The sequence below is a fragment of the Polypterus senegalus genome, chromosome 3 (genome assembly GCF_016835505.1).
Source record: "Polypterus senegalus isolate Bchr_013 chromosome 3, ASM1683550v1, whole genome shotgun sequence".
Lineage (NCBI taxonomy): Eukaryota > Metazoa > Chordata > Cladistia > Polypteriformes > Polypteridae > Polypterus > Polypterus senegalus.
Genome location: NC_053156.1, coordinates 203,168,774 through 203,192,213, shown reverse-complemented (window position 1 = coordinate 203,192,213; position 23,440 = coordinate 203,168,774). Strand labels below are relative to the sequence as shown.

The following is a 23,440-nucleotide window of genomic DNA, read 5'->3' as shown; positions in this document are numbered from 1 at the left end:
ACAAAATGTAATGTGCAAAAAGAAAAAGTCGGTTTTAGTAGGGAAGAGATTTGGTGAGAAAAGAATGAAAAGCAGAAATAGAAAAAAATCTTATAGGAAATCTGAAGGCTGGTCATGTGCTAAGAAAAGACTTTTTTTGGCAATGAATGTGTAGAGCCTACAGTAAAGACATATGCCGCATACTATCTGATGTTAAAAATGAACGATGCCTTATCAGTGAAAGGAAGTGTATAGTAAAGGAAACATCTTGATTAATGCTTCAGTGAAATGTTAGGTGGGAAAAGACTGTGAGAACTTTAAGGAAGACATGAAAAAGAAATAAATCGCGGGGGATCAAATGCAGTGAGTAACATGTGAAATGGGAAGTTCACTTTTGGCCTCTTTAGATAAAGCTGATATTGCGTTATTCAGGAAAGATAAAGTGCAGGCAATTGGGTATTGGGTAAATCAAATCTGTGGAGCAGTTTTAAACTAACTAAAAGCTGGTAGTTTATTACAGTAAGAAGCCAATCAGGTGCATTATTATATATTTATTACAAATATTCAACTCACGATTGACTGCATGGCCAGGATCAGTTAGCCTGAATGCTTTTTAGAAGGACACGTCTGCTTCTTTCTTGCTCATTGCTAGTCCATCCACACATTTATCGCCATTGCCTCTGATTCAGATCCACAAGTAGCCAATTCTATTACAGTATAATTTGACCTAAGAAAAGAACCCCTCTCATTTTCACTCACTCATATTGGACCAGGGCCTCATGCATAACGCTGTGTGTAGAATTCACACTAAAACATGGCGTTTGGACAAAAAATAGAAATGTGTGTATGCACAGAAAATTTCAGATGCATAACACTGTACATAATAAGCAAAGTTCTATGCACTTCCTCTTTATAAATCCCAATCAACATGAATTTTAATACATATGCTCTTGCCTAAATCCACCACCCTGACTCCTCCCAGAATTTTGCCTATTTGAATATGCAAATCAATATAAATGGTCACTTTTGTTCAGTGTTTTGTTAAAAGACAATGGCAAAACCATGTGTATAAAAGAAGAATTTCAGTGAATGCGAAGTGGAGGTCCTGCACAGTGAAGTGGAGGCATGGAAAAACGTACTATTTGGTGGAGTCGACAGAAGAGACTGTTATTTTAAAATTTGTTAATCAAGAACACGGGGACACAGTTAAAAACTCATTAAAGGTAAATTTCAGACAAACATTATCAAGTTTTTCTTGACACACAGAACAATAGAGACATGGAATAAGATACCAAGTAGTGTGGTAGACAGTAGGAATTTAGGGACTTTTTAAATTTCACTTGATGTTACTTTGGAAGAATTTTGTGGCTAGCACTGGCAAGCTATGTTGGGTTGTTTGGCCTGTTCTCATGTAGGTTATTCTAATGTTCTGACTCCGTTTTGGGACAGAAAGTATTAAAACACTGTCAAGCATTGGCGTCGGAGGACTCTTCTATGGGCCAGGGAAAGGTAAACAATAGCCCACCGAGACGAGAGGGGGGGTTACCGTTGATGTCCTGTTCTTCCTTTTTCCCCACAGCTTCAAGAAGCCGCCCAGCAAGGGCACTTAACCCTGCCCCTTCCAGAAGTACCGGTATAAAGGAAGCACCAATAAAGAGAAGCGTCGCTTTTGCCGGGATACCGGAACGAGCTGAACGCCAGAGCCCATGATGTTTTGAGAACATTGTTATTTGAAACAAAGTCCCTGTACGTGAGAGTGCTGTAGCTCTATTTTTCGTTACTGATTTTGTTTATTCATCTCGTGACGATTAAACGGGACGACCCAGTTGGTGTCCAACGTTCCTACTGATGAAGTCTGTCCTTCCACCGCCCGACCACCACACATACTCACTGGCAATTTTATTAGCTACGCCTTGCTAGTACTGGTTTGGACCCCCTTTGCCTTCAGAACTACTGTAATTTTTCGTGCCATAGATTCAACAAGGTGCTGAAAACATTTCTCAGGGTTTTTGGTCCATATTGAAATATTAGCCTCATGCAGTTGCTGCAGATTTGTCAGCTGCACCTCCATGATGCAAATCTTCCATTTCACTACATCCCAAAGTTGCTCTATTGGATTGAGATCTGGCAACTGTGGAGGCCATTTGAGTACAGTGAACTCATTGTCATGTTCAAGAAACCAGTTTGAAATGATTTGAGCTTTTGAAATGTTGTGTTATTCTTCTGAAAATAGTCACCAGAAGATGGGTACACTATAGTCATAAAGTGATGAACATCGTCAGCATCAGTTCTCAAGTAAGCTGTGGCATTTAAGCGATGCTAAGTTGGAACTATAAGGGGCCCAAAATGCGCCAAGAAGATATCCCCTACATCATTACACTACTGCCACCAGCCTGAACTGTTGATAAAAGGCAGGATGAATCCATGCTTTGATGTTGTTAACACCAAATTCTGACTCTACCAACTGAATGTTGCAGAAGAAATCGAGACTTATCAGACCAGGCAATGTTTTTCCAGTCTTCTTTTGCCCAATTTTGGTGAGTCCATGCAAATTGTAACATCAGTTGCCTGTTCTTAGCTGACAAGATTGGCACCCAGTGTGGTCTCCTACTACTTTAGCCAATCTGCTTCGAGGTTCAATGTGTTGTTCTTTCTTCTGCATACCTCGGTTGTAACGAGTGGTTATTTAAGTTACTGTTGCCTTTCTATTAGCTTGAACCAGTCTGGCCATTCTCCTCTGGCCTCTGGCATCAGCAAGGCATTTTCGCCCAGAGAACTGCTACTCACTGAATATTTTCCCTTATTTGTATCATACTCTTTAAACCCTAGATATGATTGTGCATGAAAATCCCAGTAGATCAGTAGTTTCTGAAATTGTCAGACGAGCCCGTCTGCCACGATGACACAAAGCTACGTTCAAAGTCACTTAAATCACCTTTCTTCCCCATTCAGTTTGAACTTCAGCACATCGCATAACAATGTCTACATGCCTAACTGCATTGAGTTGCTGCCATATGATTGGCTGATTAAATATTTGCATTAACAAACAGTTGAAAACGTGTACCTAATAAAGTGGCCAGTGAGTGTAAATGTTCTGTTTCGTTGAAGTAGTGGGTGACGGGACTTGTTTGCCGCTTGAAACTAGAGATCTGCATTCTGCGGTTTGCTAAAGACACTGCCATAATATTCATTAACCTGGACCTGAAGCATATCCATGTAACGGTTCTACGTGATTAACATCGTCTTAAATCTATTCTGTGCCAAGTCTTTCGTAGTGTTGTCCTGTTTACATGGTCTGTGTGTCTGTGTAAATATTGTCCCCTGGAAACAAAGAGGGGGAGAAGGCTAATGCCATGGAACCATGGCCCTTTGTGATAGTTTGTCCTGTCTATCCCATCATTTACATCCGGGCCATTTACTATTTAAACAGGAGGATGAAAAAAAGAAAAATTCCCATCTACTACACTGACAGAGCATTGCAGAGCTAAGAGAGAGCAGTGATCAAATCACCTACTCCATCCCCTACTTGCCGCCTTTATCGCCATACTTGACAATTACACCATTACAACACAAAAAACTCCTGGGATTCCTGATTACGCTGAGATGCCGAGGATAAGAACGGTGAGGCAGTTTTTTGTCATTTGGGAGACGAGGAAGCCGTAATTTTCATCTGTGTATAATTGTCGTAGGACATTTTTCCAGCTGAACAAGGTTCACAATCATCATTCATCCTCCGTTTAATCTCCTTTATGCGTGTTTTGTGTGTCTTATTCGTCTCATGTTCAGTGTGGGGTCAAGGGAAGGTTTGTGTTGTATATTAGTTTTTGCACTACACCTTTTTATTATTAAATTCCGCCGATCACTTTTGGGGTTGGGTGTGATGTGGGAGCTTTGGAGGGAGTGAATATTGTTTTGTTTCTTATCATTATTAATATTTATACACATTATTATTTTACAAACTGTTTGCTTTATGATTATTACTGTTTACCCTATGATTATTTAAGTTTATTTGGAAGACGTACGGCTTGTCGGGTCTAATGTTCCTCAGCTTGCCAGGCCACAGGTCCGTTTCTGGCTTGCTGCAGAACAGTCTGACTTTGGCTATGAATGTTCCTTCATTGAAAAGCTGTTGTTTGTTAGCCTCCCATATATTTACCCACATCCATTATGGCTCCTTATTCATGTTTGCTGTGCTGATCTCAGCACACTGATCAGTTTGTGTATTTCACAAGCCGTGGTAATGCAATGGATCTCGTTTGCTTTGTGGTTGATCAGGCTACACGCCTGGGCAGGAGAGACTTATCTTAGGGCTAATGAATCATAGGATAACATTATGGAAGCACAATAAAGGGATCATCAAAATGTGAGTTGGACACACTGTAAGAAAAACAAGCCACGTCAGAGATATGCTGTATGTTAGTCTCACAGTTTTGGTTTAAATAAACATTTCTTGAGTGAATCTCTGCTGCAGCTTTTGCTGCTTGTGGACTGTGAATGACTACTTTGTATCCTCTGATTTTCTTTTCTTGAGGCGTTTGCCTTGAATAATAACCAAACATAATAAACATTACGTGAAAACACTGCAATGGTTTTAATGTTTCTGGTCACATGAGTCATGTTTGGTTTTAATTGACCTGTATGTTCATGTGATATAAACAGGAAGTTAAGTAATGGAGATGAGAGACTAAATAACTCAGCTTAAATAGAACTGTTTGTTCTCCCCTGGGTAATCAGAAAGATAAGATGTTATGTGTTTTGTAAACCGAGATAACTAAGTGGACTTTCTGTGAAAGAAATGATTGTTTTCTCCTTTGCATCTGTAAAGGTGTTTTTTTTTCTTTTGTGCACTGCAGAATATGCAAAAAAAAAGAAGCAAGATAACCATTGTGAAAGATAAATCTAATTGTAACTCCCCTAATTGATCACGATCAGCTCAGTTTCTTTCTCAGAAGAGCAGGAATTCATGGCATGGCATTTAAAGGTGTGATTCTTCTACACAATCCTCACCTCACTGCTGTGCAGACTTTACTGCTGGTAGTCACCATCCACTGACTCCTCACTGCAACCTGCCACAAGTCATTTCTTCTTCATAATGGCAGCTTATACCCTTCTGGTTACTTCACATTAAAATAATCTTCCATTTAACAAACACCCGTCGGACTAAGAATACTTTACCACAGTGGCTGCTTGTTTTAGGATCAAGCATGCTCTGCCCAAAAATATAACGCAATGCTGGAGAGCTAAAGAAACCAGCATTCTCTGAAGCGTGAATGTGCTTTTCCAGTCAGTGCTCTCAGAATCACATGGGAGAACATGAGAGGGCCAAGTCAGCAGGACATGGGGTGGCTGACCAGTTCAAGCTGGCGTGTGGGAGCAGGAGGTTCATTGTGCTGAAAAAAGATGACAACGGATGCGATGACCACACCTCGTAGTTTTTGTGGTGTTCTGTGGGCACAAAAATCCAACATCAGTACAACTTTGTGGATATTCATGATGGGGTTTGATGATAAAATATTACACCGGAAGTACAGTGTCTACAAAAAGTATTTACAACATTGAATGGCTGTGCATTTAATACGACTCTTTTGACTCTAATCAAATGAAAAACACTCTTTAATCTCTAAGTGAAAAGCCACCTAAATTAATTCTAAATATGAACCAACTTCTTTAATATGTCATACCTAAGCCATCACCTTAATAAAGGGATAAGTGTCTGCGTGCCCGTCTGTGTGACCGTCCAGAGTAACCATCTATGGTAGCCAATTTTGGACAAAGGCAAACAATATAAAAGTGTCTGCGAACAAATCTCACGTTCCTGGTGTCACAAATTCCACATGTGGAGTCTTCCAGTTTTATGCTCCCAGCCTCCCAAACACATGCATTTTTACTAAAACACAGTTTAACAAACCACTTCTAGAAAGCACTCTTGTGAACAAAAACAATACCCGCTCAGACGTGACTGAGCTAATTGAATTGCAGACCTGCTTGCCGTCGTTACATTGATGTTCATACATACAACTGGATTATTTAGGGGCAGACTGGGCAACTGAACAGGTGAACGGACCTCCTGCTTGTTGAAGCACCTTGTTTACACACAAGTCCAAGACGCATTCACTTCCTGGCAATGTTTTTGCTTGTTTTTCTTTAACTTTTAATCTTTAGTTGTATACATTTTTCAGTGAATGATACACAGTTGATATACGCCATTGAATACGCTGTTACTGAGCAAGCCTCTAGACCAGTGAATGAAAAGGAAATGAGGGTCTTCACTTCAGATGGGTCCGTGTACTTTTTGGTATTTAAAATTTCATTTTAGAAGCAAAAACGAAAATACAAAAATGAAAGGAATTTTAAGATTTTGATTTTTGATTGAAGAATAAAATGAGGGAAAATAAGGTATTTTTTAATTCTGTGGTAACAAATAGCAGTCACAAACTTAAAATTACACATACTTTTCTGGATTTATTTGTGATTCAAATAATGAAAGTGTAATAGCTCAAAAACAAAACAGACGCATTTTCGTTGTCGGAAGTATTTCTTCTTATGCGCGATTTTTGACGAGACATGCGAACATTCCTCCCTCCTCACAACACATCAACCGACGGCCTTGAAGTTACACTGCATGGCATCAGCAGAGGATGGACCATCACATTGTTTTTCGGAACAGTAAAAGAGTGACACTCCGGGACGAGAACATGACTGCAGAAAAACTAGGTCTGGCAATTTTTATAATGCTAACATTTTGAATGTGTGTAAATGTGTGAATGGTTGCTCATTGACAATTGTAACACATGTTAAGAAAACTTTCTGTAATCACGTTGCTCTCCTGACGTGTTACACTTGTGCGCACTGTTAATACTCGAAACGTTTACTAGCGATAGCACTATAAAAATTGCCAGACTTAGTGTTAGTAAATGAAATCACCAAGTGTTAGCTGTTTCACAGTAAGTAACAACAATAACGTTCATAAAGCAACTGCTACATCAATGAAGCAAAGTTTGCAAAGCTTGTATTTTTACCGGAAAGAGACAACTCAGTTTTTCTGCAGTCATGTTCTCGTCCCGGAGTGTCACTCTTTTACTGTTCCGAAAAACAATGTGATGGTCCATCCTCTGCTGATGCCATGCAGTGTAACTTCAAGGCCGTCGGTCGATGTGTTGTGAGGAGAACTGTTCGCAGGTGTCATCAAGAAGAAGAAGAAATGCCTCCGGTTTCAGACAATGAAAATGCGTCTGTTTTGTTGTTTTTGAGCTATTAGACTTTCATTATTTGAATCACAAATAAATCAGAAAAGTATGTGTAATTTTAAGTTTGTGACTGTTATTTGTTACCACAGAATTAAAAAATATCCTATTTTCCCTCATTTTATTCTTCAATCAAAAATCTAAATCTGAAAATTCCTTTCATTTTTGTATTTTCGTTTTGCTTCTAAAATGAAATTTCAAATACCAAAAAGTACACGGACCCAGATGCTCACTCCCGTTTGAACACGTTCTATTTGAATTCGTGAGAGTGCTTCCCAGAAGTGCTTTGTCCGCCTTAATAAAGGAAGAAGAGTCGGTGTGCTTGAGCATCTCTGTGTCCAACCTGTTGCTGTGTCTCTGCCATTCCAACAATTGGCATATCATGAACATTTTTAGTAATGAAATGCATTGCATTTGCTATTTAAATATATGGAACATCACCAACATTAACACTATTTTTACAAACCCCATACCGAATAGCAGATATGAGAGACTTAGGCATTGCATGGTACACTGCAAACATTAATGCTGAGCTCTATGTTGATTACTTAGATTTCAATCTGTCCTAAAGAGATAATATCGCCAGTTGGTTTTAGAAGTGACACATTAGTTCAATGGAGATTATCTGTCTGTCAGTTCATTGTTGTCCAAGTACACCAACTTGTGGTTAGCCAGTACTGTGGCCAAACCTACACAATGAAGACAAAGGAAATAAGCAAGCAACTCAATGAAAAGCAGACTGAAAAGCACAAGTCACGGCATGGGTACAAAAAAAATATCCAAGTCACTGAGTCAAACATTAAGAAATGGAAAGAGTGTGGCATGGCTGTAAATGTGCCTAGAGCAGGCTTTCCACAAGAAAATGAGTAATCAGGCAAGAAGAAGACTAGTAAGGGAGGTCACCAAGAGAACAATGGAAACTGGGAAGGAGTTACAAGCTACTGTGGAATGGATTGAAGTGATTATGCAGACAACAACTGTTGTCTGGTCCCAGCTTTATGGAGGAGTGGCAAAGAGATAAACAGGGAGTTGGCCAAAAGGCACAAGGGAGACTATGAAATCAGCTTTAAGAAGGATTGTGGTCTGATGAGACCAAAATTGGCTATCAGACTAAGCCAAACACTGCACATTATCAGAAACCTAGCACCCCCACCATGAAGCGTGGTGGCAGCCGCTTCCCTTGTGAGTGTAGAGGGAGAAATGTCATGATCTAACTGACCAACTCTAGACCAGGGTCATGGGATGGCAGGAGCCTATCCCAGCCAGCATAGGGCACAAGGCAAGAACAAACCCTGACCAGGGTGTCAGTCCATAACAGGGCAAACACACAGTCACACAAAAGGGTCAATTTATCATTACCAATTCACCTAATCTGCATGTCTTTGGACTGTGGGAAGAAACAGAAGCATCTGGAGAAAACCCACACGTGCAAACTCACACAGGGGAGGACCTGGGATGCGAACCCTGGTCTCCTTACTGTGAAGCATCAGCACCACTATTATGCCACCATGCTGCCCAAGCAAAAAATAAATTCAGCAAAGTTCTATGGAAATCCTGGAGGAAAACCTGATGCAGTCTGCAAGAAACCTGCAAATTTTCCAGCAAGACAACAATCCCAAGCATAATGCAAGACCTATGCAGGAATGGCTTAAAATCAACAGTGTTAATGTTCTGGAGCAGCTGGGTCAGAGTCCAAATCTCATTAGCTATTCACTCACCATTTCCATACAAGCTTGAGCAGTTTTGCAAAGATGAGTGGGGAAACATGTCAGTGTCAAGATGTGCAATGCTGATCAAGAGGTCTGTCCACACAAAATGAAGGCTGTCATAGCTGCCAAAGGTGCATCTACTAAATACTCACTTGAATACTCATGCCATGAGTTATTTTGTGTTTTATTTTTATAACTAACTAGCTCTACCCCGTGGACAAACTTTAAAAATCAATAGATATTGCCATTATATCTGATCGTGTTGAACTCTGATGGGAAAGCGTTCCCCACGTGGGGAGAAAAGCACATGGCCATGATATCTCTGGCAATCAGCAGCTACCCTCTAAAACACATGGAGCTCTGACCTTTCTCTCTCAAAAATGTCAAATGTTACTCCTTAGCAATCTGTAGATAATAATGTTTGTTGAACAAACAGGTATCGCTAGCTAAGCAGAGGCAAGGTGCACTCCAATACGTGGCGAGACGTAGACCAACTCGAACCGAGGCTGGCGAGTGAATGAGGCAGGCCCCGCCACCCTGCTCTTGGCCCACAGCCATTCAGTTGGATTTGCGTACATACATTTGTACCGCAAGCAAACTATGGTACTTAGCACGATGACTGAAGTTGTAAAATCAACCAGAAAGTTCAAGCAAATTATAGAAAACAACCAGATCTAAATCTGTTAAGTAATTCTCCTGTGAAAAAGCGGACAGACATACAGACAGAACGCACGCAACAAAATTTTTAAAACCGTTTCTTAGTGAGCACCTATGGGCCAAGGGTAACGTACATTCCAAATTTTTAGTCCTCATGGTTTGGGAGAATTCGTGATGAGTGAGTCAGTGGTATTTGGCTTTTATATATAGAGATTTAGAATACTTTGCAGAGATCTGTTTTCCCATTCTGTTTATTAGTGTCAAAAAGGTCAAATTAAATCCAATGTGATATTCCATAAAAATACAGTGTGAAAACATCCAAGGTGGTGAATGCTTGTTATAGGCAGTGTATATATATGGAGCATAGCAGTTTGACCAGCCCTCATATTTTAGACATACAGTATATCTTCATTACTGCCATGTAAAATGTCACATATTCATAACAAACTAAGCATTATAATGTTTTCATTGGTGAGAAAGATCTTTTCATCAACCACCTCTTGCACCATCTGAGCTCACTGGAGAAGCAGGTGATCAAATAAGACAGAGACTTGTGACAAAGGGATGACACACTCTGTCTTAAACATATATTGTAAGTCTTGAGCAATACTTTACCACCAAGTTGCAGACCCCGAAGAAGGAAGTAGTGACTTTCTGGCACAGCTGTGCATGTTGTTGGGAGAAGCAGATACAGAGGAAACATCAGTGGAAGACTACTGACATTAGGAGTGGTGGTGGTCAGTTGCAGTAGCACTGCAGAAGAATGAAAGTACAGAAAGTTCATCTGTCCAATTCTGACTATATTTTTACAAAGAGTAGTGATCTCACAAGCACCATGGACTTCATCAGTTTTGTGAAGATGTCAGAGTAGCATTATGAGTAAGCCAAACTAGCGGAAGGAATTTCAATGTGGCACGGCCCGTCCAGCTCTGAGGTGGTGGTCTGTAATCCATGATTGAAGGTCTTTTAATTTACCGTATATACTCGCGTATAAGTCGTGTCCTGAAACCCAACAAATCAAACATAAAATCAGACCCCGACTTATACACCCATTCAAAAATACGACACTTACATTTTTTTTTTTACAAATTTTCTTGCCTCCTCCAATCTAGCATCAGTTTCTCAGACGCATCGAATTTTGTTGCAGCAGCACAGTTACCAATTTCTTTCGCCACTTTTAACAACTTTTAATTTAAAACCTGCTTCATATTTTATTCTGATTGAACGCTCCATCGTTGACAAGGGATGCTCTTATGGTAAAGGTGTATGGGGGTGTGAGACACAGAAAACACAAAAAAGTGCAAATGTCGCTTCGGAATAGTTTGGGTTTACCGTGTGGTGACGTAGGCAATATACATAGAAAAAAAAGGCAGTGTGCTCCATGGTTACTCTCTCAGGTGGGTGTTAGTATATCATAATCTCTTGGACCAATAGCGTGAGTTCTCCACATTTGACACATATGACTGACATTATAAAATACCGGAAATTATACAGTAAAATCAAGCCGTGGGAGAACTTGAACACGAGTATATTTGGTAGCTTTTTTTGATGCTTTCCTTCCAAGGAATAATGTGACAATTTTCAAAGAACAGCTCTGGTTAAGTCCATAGCCTTCAGCAGTCACTACAGAAATGCAACTATCACGCTCAATGTCCCAGCCAAGTGTGTCACAGAAAAAACTGGTATGACACAATAAGACCAGGTTGGGCAATGTCAGTCCTAGAGGGCCGCAGTGGCTGCAGGTTTTTGTTCCAACACAGTTGCTTAATTAGAAACCAATCCTTGTCAGTCTCAGACCTTTAATTTTATGGCTTGTTAGTCTCCAGTGTAAGGTTCCTATATCATAGATTCTTTTCCCTTCCAAGGAAATCATCCAAATGATCTGAACACTAAAACATTTTTCTCTTAAGTGCTTTATTAAACCAAACCGTGCATGATGAATCCACACAGATGTAAATGGAAAGAAGTTTGATGGAGAACTGCTGGCTCCTTTGTCATTTACATTTCATTTCTAATAAGGAGCCATTAAAACAGTGAATGCAGTTGTTTAAGACGGAAATAAGCAATTAAAGGTGGGGAACCTTAACAAGCGAGACCACTAAAATGAAGCATCAAAATGAATAAGTGCTTCATCAGCAGTTGTTAACTGCAGTCAGTCATTTTCCAACCCGCTAGATCCTAACACAGGGTCACGGGGGTCTGCTGGAGCCAATCCCAGCAAGCACAGGGCGCAAGGCAGGAACAAATCCCGGGCAGGGTGCCAATCATTCATTCATTAAGAAACTGGGTTGGAACAAAAAGCCTGCAGCAACTGAGGCTCTCCAGGACCGACATTGCCCACCCCTGCGTTAAGATATCATTATCATGGCTTGCACATGCTCTGGATGATGTACAGAACAAGCCATTTCAGTGAGTGTGACACACAATTAATAGATTCCTACAGCATTAAATGAGGCGCACCATACTATGGTAAAGATATGAGTGGTCTGACCAAACTATGAACATGCCTGAAACAACAACCCATTATCCTGTGTGTTAGGGGCTCACAAAGGTCCTGTACATGTAGAAAATGCCAGGTCATATTTTATTCAAGGAGCTCCAAGGGGTATTGTAACACAAAATAACACAGATGGAAGTCAGACCAAAGACCAGTTGGTAGTCCCCAAGAAGACTACAGAAAAATTCCATTCCTCTATACTGGAGAAATGGTTGGCATTGGATTAATGGCTTCTCTTCCTATTAGCAAGTATATGAATGTCTACCTAGGCCATGCAAAAACTCAAAATATTGATGCTGAAGAACACAGTAATGCAACTGGGAGTCTGACAGTTCATGGTTTCTGACAGAGGCCCATAATCTGGATCCACACGAATTAAGGAACTGGGTGAGATACAGGCCTGGCAGGGAGCACAGGTATAGTGTTTGCTTTGGGTTTAAATGAAGGAGTGGATATTTTGCCATTGATTTCTTGGGTGCAAATAAGCCCAACATTTTGGTTGACTATTGCTGCAAAGACTTGTCTATGAGGGTAGCTAATGGTTGAGTTAAGGCTCTGTGTTCACCGACCAAGTGCTGAAATGGTTCATCAAGGAGACATCTCTAGATGAAAGTTACCTGTGAGTGATCAGTCTTATCAGATGAGACCCAGAAGTTGCATTCCAAAGTGAGGCCATGTTCAATGAACTTATCCCTTCGCTTAGTGTTCATGTGTGCAACTGAATCTCTGTATAAATCAATCTCTTGGCATACTGTAGTTCATAAAAGACCAGAACTCAGTAGTAAGTGAGAGAAACAGACAAGAAGTAAGTTGCAAAAGCAATGGCTGTCTGCTACTGCAGCAAGTGCCAATAAAACAATTACTAAAATCCTTCCAAACAGAACAAATTCAACAATAACACACACAAAATGGAAAATGCACAAATCAAAATAAATGCCCATTTATAATATTTATGACTGCACCAAATTCTTGCCAACAATGACCCTCACTATTTCTTGTAACTCTGAGGTCTAATCCGAAGCACTTTCTACAGTGCTACCAAATAATCTGCAGGTGAATAGCAATAAGATGACCCCCTAGCCCCTGCACAATCATTTCATGTTAACACGGGGCTTTCTCCCCCAATCCCCATTGACGCTCTTTTGAATTTTTCCAGTAGGAAATGTTTATAACTCCTTCATTCTCATGCTTGAGAGTCTTCTTCTGTTCTTCCACGTCCCTGTCTCTTTCTCTATGTGCCAGCAAACTGTACAAACTTCGTCCTCCATAGTGGCAGACCACTGCTGGGATGATGGTCCTGTTTTACCCAGAGGGATGCATGCACCTGTAGGTCTCCAAGCCCCATATATATGCTATAGGAAAACCTCAGTCAAACAGCGTCCTTGTACTACTATAGAGTCACTTTCACTGTGCACTATTAACAGTTTATAAGGTATTTCTTGGACTATAAACAGTTAAACACATTAAATTATATCGTTAAGCATTATTCCTGTGATGTGGCCTGTCACACCATGATAAAGGTGTCTGCCTCTTAAACAAAAGACTTTTTTGTTAGAGTAAATCAACATGGGTAATGGCAGTCTTTTCCTACAGAAGCGAAAAAGACTTTAAAAAATGTAGAGTAAGATCAGGAAAGGTTAAAGCGGAATGCAAATTATAACAGTATCATGTCAGTCTATACTGCCTTAGCCTTTAGTCTGAAGGACAAAGTGGGTGTTGCTGTATGTGATAAGCATTCAATGGCACACAAGGCCTTCTCTCTATATAAAAAAACAGATTTGACAGAGATTCAGAAAGCCAGCATTCTAGGAGGACACTTATTTTACTGGCTAAACTGTTCTTCACCTCTACTGTTAAATATTTGATCAGCTTTCTTTCTGAATGTCATCTGGTAACCCAATGTTTTATTCAAGAGAAACTGATGTCTTCTTAGACTTTCAGACCAAGAGGTGTCTGAAATGACATTCAGCTCAAGTATGGGGACTGAAAGCACCTTCTCCTCTAACCCCATAAGTCTGGATGTAGAGAAATCTATGCTAATGCCTTGGAGGAATTTGTTTAGTTCTTAGGTCACCTCTTCTAAGCCAAGCTTTGCTGAATCGAATCTAGAATAAAATCATTCTTCAGGAATGAAATCTGAGCACCTAAATACTTAGACAGCTTAACACAGCAGGATACAATGCAACAAAACCCAACACACTTTATTTCTAGAAATACCCAAATAGCATTTATGGAAATAATTTGCTTCTTGAGCAACAGACATTTGGAAATGTAGCCTGCATTTAAAAACAGGAAGGCATGATCTAGCATGTGTGAGATATCTTAAGGCTGTTTGAGTATAAATTAGTGCTTCCTTCTGAAGTAATTTTAAAGAATTCATCAAAATTTCAGTTTTAAACTTAAATAGACAAAGAGTTATAATATTGGCCACATGACCATGTATACAAATTCAGGGACCCACTAGTCTAGTATCAATATTATGGGCACAAATCCAGAAGACAAGATAACTGCATTGGTAGTGTTGTTTACTGACAAGCACATCAGTTAGTGATAAAAGCAAGCTAAATCCTCATTTTAGTTTATTTAATGTAGTTAGTCACAATGTTACCTCAAACCTTTCCTACTGTGTTACAAACATAAATAAATACATACATAAATATATATATATATATATACAAAATAGAGTAGAGTTTAAAAGAAAATGAGGAACTTCAACAAGTTGTTATTTCAATAAACCAAATTAACAAAGGAGAGAACAATGTCTACACATGAGAAAGATATTATATGGTAGATAGTTGAGTGGGTGTATGCTTCATCTGTCAGTTTTTACTCTTGTAGATGTGCTGATGATGTTATGGTTAACTGTTCCAAGATCGGCTGTGCCTATCATCCTGGTGGTGATATAAGAAATATGGGATCCAGGAACGCCTATATCAGGAAAAAGAAAAGAAATCTATTAGCCATAGAGCAGATGTAATGAAAATCCTGCTTTGATAAACTTTGAATATTCATGACATTAAAAATGTTTTTTTTTTTAAATAAAGCAAATTATATATGATAGTCTTATCAGCATTTTTTTGAAGTTTGAGATAATTGTGGAGTTTTTGATGTGGGGTGGTACGCCAATCTACATTTTTAGCTCCTTTTATGCTAGATATGCTGGGGTAGTAGATATTTTGTGGTTAAATGGTCTCTGATGCAGTATGTAGAACATTAATTTAACTTAAGGTTGGTATTGACGTTTTAAAATTTTATGTGTAATTGAAAGCTAATTAGATAGCATACCAATAGATCACACACAGTAGCTTAGTAGGAGACATAATCACCTCACAGACTCCCATTTAGTATTATAATGGTAGTATTAAATAATTTATTTAAAACACAACCTTATAGAACTCAAGTGCACAGTATGGTAAAGAACACAACAAAAAGAGAACTACTTAATACTTGTACATAAAGGTAAGAGTAAAACCAAATACCAGACATCAATCTGCAGGCCTTATAAAAAGAAAGTATTTTGAAAGAATGTATCTTATCAATCTATAAATCAGAAACATTTATAAACAAAACATGATCTTAAAAATACTGGCAGGAGGGTTGTGAACATGATTTTGATATGTAATTTTATCTTTTAAATCTATATTAATGCTGTCAAATGACTTAAAATTTTTAATCATGATTAACTGAAAAATGTCACTTGATCAATCTCAGTTACTCGCATGTTTAACCAAGGTAGTTCAATGATCACCAGTAGTCCCCTGTAAATGTGACTGCTGTACAACTTCTTAGCTGCTCAAACTGTGAAGATTTCCGCCTTTCATTAAAATCCTTAATATGTGAAGATAATATGTAAGTATTATCAAACCTCACTGAATGACGTCTGTACCTTCAACTATATTTACAGGTCTGCAATCTCATTCAAATAATTTTGCAGTAAATAGGAGTAGTTAATGCTTTAGATTTTGTTTAATTCAAGGGTTTTTGTTTAAGTCAAGTTGTACATTAATGAATTATAATTTAGCATAGATTTTGTTGCCTAAGCCAAGGACGTTGTACTTCTGTAGTATTTAAACTTTCCCACACTGTTTACAAATATTGACAATTTTGTCATTTTACGTGTCTGGGTGAGATTTAAATTAAAAGAAAGCATCACTAATTTAATCTTTTACTGCCACTGGTAATGGGATAGCTTTGATTGGGGTTTCCAAACTTGAAGTCAACACACCCTAAAATGCTGTACCATTTTGTCAAGGTCACTTAGCAATGAAGCTCTGCTGATCTGGGATTTTGGTTAATACTAATAGTAGTCCTACTGCATGATTTTGCGTTATTGGAACCTGTTAATCAAAGCAAATTCTTAACTACTACAGACTATTGACATATATGTGATTAAATGTCACAAAATATCTCTAGGCCAGGATTTTTTGCCTCTTTTCTTAGTACAGTGCCTCCAGAAATTTAAATAACTTTTAAGTATCCCCATTTTCTTTCAGTCATAAATTGTTAAGTACTGAACTCTTGCTAGGCACAACTAAATGTATGATTTCTTAATTCACACCTCTCCCCCTAATATTGCATTTGAGGATTTTAGCAAAAGAGTTTTTTTTGTGTGCTTTTATATAGCTTGTAGGTTTTTTATGTCCATCAAATACTTCTTTAATAAATTGTTTTAATGCAAGAACTGTGTCATTGTGTAATAGTGGATAAAAATGAGAAATTCCTATAGTTTCTATCCATACATCCAACCCGCTATATCCTAACTACAGGGTCACGGGGGTCTGCTGGAGCCAATCCCAGCCAACACAGGGCACAAGGCAGGAAACAAACCCCACCACAAGGCACACACACACACTCACTCACCAAGCACACACTAGGGACAATTTAGGATCGCCAATACACCTAGCCTGCATGTCTTTGGACTGTGGGAGGAAACCGAAGTACCTGGAGGAAACCCACGTGGACACGGGAAGAACATGCAAACTCCACGCAGGGAGGACCCGGGAAACAAACTCAGGTCTCCTAACTGCGAGGCGGCAGCGCTACCCACTGCACCACATGCCACCCACCATTGTTTCCATATTTTTAATATATGAAACATTATACAATTACATATGAATCCAGAACAAAAGAAGCACGGAAAAAAACTCAAGTTACATATGACTACAGGTAATATAAACATGTAAACAACTTAAAGAAAACTGTGAAGGTTGTGAATCTTTATGTTTTATAGGGATATTATTGTAAATGTCAGGTTACAGTTTTGATAACTTTAAGCACAGATCTGTTTCCAACTTCAGTCTATTCTAGCATTTATTTTTAAAGAGTGGGTGAAGATTAGCAAACATTGTCAACTCTGTCTGGAACAAACTTTGTAATGAGGATTAGTGTTAATAATACTAAAATAAAATATTAACTATGTGTATTGTATCATTCATAGTTAAAAATATTCTTCATTGTACAGTATATTATTCTACCTTAGTCTTTATAAAGCTAATTTAAAAATGGTACAAAAAACCAAAATTAAAAATTTAGAAGTTTTGGTGCAAGGTGTGGAAGGGGCATGGACCTGTTCTCTTGGAGCCGACATGAGCATTGAAAGTCTTCAATTTGGAAAGGCAGGAGTGGAGTGTAACAACAGGAGCACCATGACATGGAATGGCAGAATCAAACCACAGTTGAGCATGGAGATGTGTGATGGGCCACTGAGTAACCTGGTTTTTCCTGTTTTTTTTTTTTGTTCCCTAGCTTTAAACCTGACTGGTTTTATGTAACAACTGAAGAACATTTTCAGTTACCTGTACAGTATGCTTATTTAAAAAATAGGCAATTTATAGACAACATTTAAAATTGAAATTAAATGTAAAAAAATTGTAGTCAAGACATAAGCTTGTGTGACTGTGTCAGGACAAGGGTCTATGCTCCATCTGTGGCCCATCCTTCCACCATTGGTTGCTAATAGGATGTGTAAAGGGAACAAAGCAGTGACTCTCCATTCTAGTACAATGATTCACACAAGACAGATCTGAAACTGGGGAGCCAGTCCAGATGTGAGGGGGTCTGAAAAGAGGCAAGAGGAATCTACCTTTCAGTTATATGCCCAAAAAAGAAATATGGAAAGGAGGAATGAAAGTTTGCTAATCTTTATTACAGCAACTGCTCCAGGCATCGTAAAGCACACTTAATCTGCCTGCTGAGCAACTTATTAAAGAAGACTCACTTTATTAACAGGATATTGAAAAAGATGTGTCCATGTTTTAAATTGTCACAAGATGTTCTTAGTTTGTCTAGTGCTCCATGTTGATCTTTAGTGAGAAATATATACAGTATTGTGTAAAAAGTTTCAGGCCTCCTAGAAAAATTTTAAAACTAATGATTTTGGCATTAATGTGTTTATTTACTTGAGAAAACTTTAACATTACACTAAATACATATTAACACAATACAATAAAAAGTAATAAAAAGATCTTGTGTTTTTAAAACAAGTCTGTATTTTAAATTGCTTCCCTAAGAACAGGGGTCCCCAACTCCCGTCCTGGAGGGCCCCAGTGGCTGCAGGTTTTCATTCTAACCCTTTTCTTAATTAGTGACCTGTTTTTGCTGCTAATTAACTTATTTTGAATTAATTTTATTTGACTTGCTCTTGAAGACTCAGACCCCTTAATTGTTTATTTTTCCTTAATTAGCAGCCAAACAATCATGAGATACAAAATGAGTCAAAACATGACCAGCAAACTGTAACCATCACACAATATCTGGTCTTGGGAATGCTGATATGCTCAGGTCACCAAAACATTTTAACAGTGCTCTTAGAACAGCAAAAATTAACAATTTCAGAGGTGTATGCTATTGTAAAATGAAAGCAGCATCAAGCCATAGAATTAAAGAACAGATTTAATTAACAATAGGACTTGGCGCCTAATTAAGCAACTGGTTGGAGTAAAATTGGTTGGAGTTTGAGGCCCTGACTTAGTTGGTCTTCTGTTGCCTCACTCACTTCACATGTCATTTCTGTTTGGGTGCCATTTAAGGAAAGAAATGTAGCAATTCAGAGGAACGATAAAGAAATTCAGGAGAACAAGTCTTAAAAACAAGTACAGTAAATTAAAATTAATTGAAAAGAAGTTAATTGGCAGTAAAAACATTGCACTAATTAAGAAAAGAGTTAGTATAACAATCTGCAGCCAATGGTGCGCTCCAGGACTGGGGCCTCATGCATAACGGCGTGTGTAGAATTTGCACTATAACATGACGTAAGCACAAAAGCTGAAATGTGCTTACGCACAGAAAAATCCAGATGCACGAATCTGTGCGTACTCCAACTTCCGCATTCTTCTGCTCCATAAATCCCGGTCAGCGTGAAAAGTAATGCTCGTGCACGCGCGTACTGTCCCGCCCAAACTCCTCCCAGAATTACACCTCTTTGAATATGCAAATCAATACGCATAGTCCTTAAGCTCAGCCTTCTATGAAAAGACAATGGGAAAAGCACGTGGAAAATATAAGAATTTCAGCGAATACCAAGTGGAGGCAAAGGAAAAACATACTATTTGTTGATTTAAACAGTGGAATAAACAACAAAAGGAAGATGATCGAGTGACATAGCTTGAGCGAAAGCTCAAGTTCACAGAGTCACACAGTGCCAAAATTAAAAAGAAGTCACATATCAAAGTCGCCGTGAAAAGGTGAGTTGCAGTCCACCATCTGAGCTTATTAGGGTACAGACAAAAAAAAATAGGCACATAGTGGGAAAAAAGCACGAAATGTCATCTTTAATCTCGAAATTTCCACTTTAATCACATAGTTTATTTTGTCATTAAAGTAGAACATCATAAACTTCATCTTAAATTCATTTAATTTACTAGTTTCTCAAATCCTATCATAACTAAAGTAGCACGTTAAATGCTTTGTTTTGTATTTGATCTTCTATGTGCTCTATGTGTGTGAATCACTAAGTGCTTCTCTTCTTTCTCTTTCTCCGACAGGGCACAGAATCCATTACATTTGTGATATTACAGCTCTCTGAATAATTAAAATACTGAGATGTATATGTGATATCTTTTTCATGATGATTGGAATGAAAGCATGTTATTAAACATGGAAACACGATGACGCAGTGATTATTCATGTCTCACACAAGATGCTTGCTGCGCCATGCGCGACCTTCGATGAAATAATTTATTGCAGCAGTACTGTCTCTTTCAAACGTACTAACCTCAGATTCCTGTCCTTACTTTTCTTTCTCCACATAACCAATTGCCACACAATCAGCTCTGTAAATAGACGTTAAGCTATCTGTAAGCTTACAACGACGATTCTTCAAAACCTAATAAAGTGGCGCAGGTTGTGTAATATTATAACTGTAGTGCAAGTTTACAGTGGGGTAATTGTACTTATAAGTACAAGTAGTTCTACAAGGAGCAATTGATTGAGTGCGTTTATAGTTCTTGGGATGAAACTGTTTCTAAACCGGGACGAATTCTAAACGTTTTTGACATGTAAATTCCAGGAAAGCCTTTGAAATGTTTTGCCGTGGCTTTGGCAGCATGTGCTTGATGCTGTATACCGATAATTCTCTTTCCGATCAGCTGCTGCTGGGATTCCCCACTCAGATACAGTGATATAAATACTCCAATTGGTGCGGTGAGAGTAATATGAAAAAAAGATGATCCGCTGTGGCAACCCTTAAAGGGAGCAGCTGAAAGAAGAAAAAGAAGAAGATGGTGCAGTGAGAGTAACAACACTAAAGCAGTTATGGTATTGGAATACTATGGCTATTCCCTGGGCCATTATATTGTTACAGGTAATCTACAATCAGATGCATTACACTAATAAACAATATGCGGTTAGTTTCAATGTATTTATAAAGCTGCATCAGAAATGTGGTTCTAAGAAATAAAGGGTAACCACACAGGAACAGTAGCACTGCTTTGACGCTGGGTGCTGCCAGTCTGCAAAACCGAACGGAGAACTTGCGTATGACAGGGTATGAGGTACCGTGGAAAAGTGCATAGCTTTACGCCAAGTGTAGGTTTTATTCATTGCGATTTGAACGTGGAAACATTCTTACGCAACATTTCTGTGCGTACGCACCGTTTATGATGAGGCCCCTAGAGTTGGAGACCCCTGCCTTAGAATTTAAAACTGAAGTAATTTGACTTTGTACACTGCTGTACATTTTTGAAGTAGTTTATTAACATGACTGCTCTTTGTACTATTCCTTTTTCAAGCCTTGATTATATTCGACTCAATATTCCGAGGTGGCAAATCAAATACTATTAGTGTTCCACCTATAGACTTCCCTCCAAATATGTGTTAATTGTATTTGCATGGTGTTTGGGGTCATGAACAGGCTGAAAGCTGTTCTTCTCAAAAATACAGCATGATAAATCAGTCTGTTTATTTTTCACAGCAATCATCATTCCATCAGTTTTGACCTGATCCCCTATACCGATGACTCAAAAGGACCGCTGAGCATGAATGAGCTACCACTAGGCTTCACAAAAGCTTCAATGCCAATATCAGTATATTACTTGCTAAGATTTCTTCTCACATACTGGTACCTTTGAGAACCACACATTTCAAAATTTGACTTTTCCCTTTATAAGACTTTTTGAAACTGGTTGTTGTTCCATGCTTTATGGTCTCTTTTGCATTTTACGTTTTTTGTAAGAGTAGTTTCTTAGTTGCAACACACCCTACTTGACCATTTTTAAAGATTTCTTCTGACAGTCAAAGCCTTTACTTTAGTGCCAGATGATGCTGCCAGATGCTGACTAAGTACTTTACTGGATTTCCTTTCTGACCCTTAAGGAAGTGAACTTTAAGAACTGTTCACCAGATGCAGCTTTTAGGGTCTTCCCCTTTGTTTCTGTCTTCAGCTTACCTTGTTTCTTTAAATGGCTTAACGACAGCTCAAACACCATACCTTGGAAATCTGACTTGGTGTGATAATGCTGACTATAGCATAGTTGGAACAAAATTATGATGTATGTTTGTCACAGTGTGTTTGCTTATCTATTTTCAAACCTAGTACCCCATATACTGTATGTGGTTACCATTGCATACAGCCATTTATTTAGTAAATTACACCACTAGTACATCAGATAGGCTAACCATTACCTGAATGATTTTAATTGTGTAATTTAATAAATACATAGAATAGCCGAGGTGCCTCAAGGAGAATTTTGGGAAAAGAATATAACAATACGTTTTGGAAACATAAGAAATTCTTCTTCTTCTCGATTGTCTTTTATCAGTGTTTATTTATATTTATTGTAATATTATGCAGTAATTTCATGAACAAATAATACTGCTCAGATAACTGGCTTTATAAACACTGTTTTTGGGTGGCCTTCTTTATATACTAGTATTGTATAGAGTGGTCCAGATCTAACTATGCAATTTTCATTGCGCTATAACTTATTAAGTTTGTTACATAGAAATTCACCCGAAAAATCCCGTACCATCGAGAAATGTGCGAACTGACGACATGAAGAATCGTCTTCGCGCTGAACTGGAGTCGTCCCCGCATAAATGAAAGTCATCCAGATGATCTGGATCTGCATAATTAGATCTGGACCACCCTGTATATATCAAAGAAAGTATCATAATTAAACATTCTAACCATTAAGTCCAGTTTTTGACATGTAAATTCCAGCTGAAATTAAGAATGAGTGGTAGGAAATATTCTACTATAATTAATGGATAGGTGGTGATGATAGGGTAACTGTTAGATCTCTGGGTTTAATTCACACCCAGTATACTTAATTTTTTAATTTAACCAAAAGAGTTTGGTAACCCCTCTTAAATCTTTGGATTTTTGTTTATCATTGGTTCAGCTTTCAAAGTAGCAACTTCCTTTTAATATTTGACATGCCTTATGGAAACAGTAGTATTTCAGCAGTGACATTAAGTTTATTGGATTAACAGAAAATATTCAATATGTATCATTACAAAATTAGACAGGTGCATAAATTTGGGCACCCCAACAGAGATATTACATCAATACTAAGTTGAGCCTCCTTTTGCAAATATAACAGCCTCTAGACACCTCCTATAGCCTTTGAGGAGTGTCTGGATTCTGGATGGAGGTATTTTTGACCATTCTTCCATACAGAATCTCTCCAGTTCAGTTACATTTGATGGCTGCTGAGCATGGACAGCCTGCTTCAAATCATCCCGTAGATTTTCGATGATATTCAAGTCAGGGGACTGTGACTGCCATTCCAGAACATTGTACTTCTCCATCTACATGAATGCTTTAGTAGATTTTGAACTGTGTTTGGGTCATTGTCTTGTTAGAATATCCAACCCCTGCATAACTTCAACTTTGTGACTGATACTTAAACATTATC

At 38.4% G+C, this 23,440-nt stretch overlaps 1 long non-coding RNA gene across 3 annotated transcripts in view; it reads right to left on the bottom strand.

Annotated features, from left to right (window-relative positions):
• Positions 1–14,261: 14,261 nt before the first annotated feature.
• Positions 14,262–23,440, bottom strand: part of LOC120525786 — a 314,026-nt gene continuing 304,847 nt past the window's right edge. For all 3 annotated transcript variants that reach the window (XR_005633016.1, XR_005633018.1, XR_005633017.1), the window contains one exon: positions 14,262–15,014. This is a non-coding gene — a long non-coding RNA (uncharacterized LOC120525786). The remainder of the gene's footprint in view (positions 15,015–23,440) is intronic.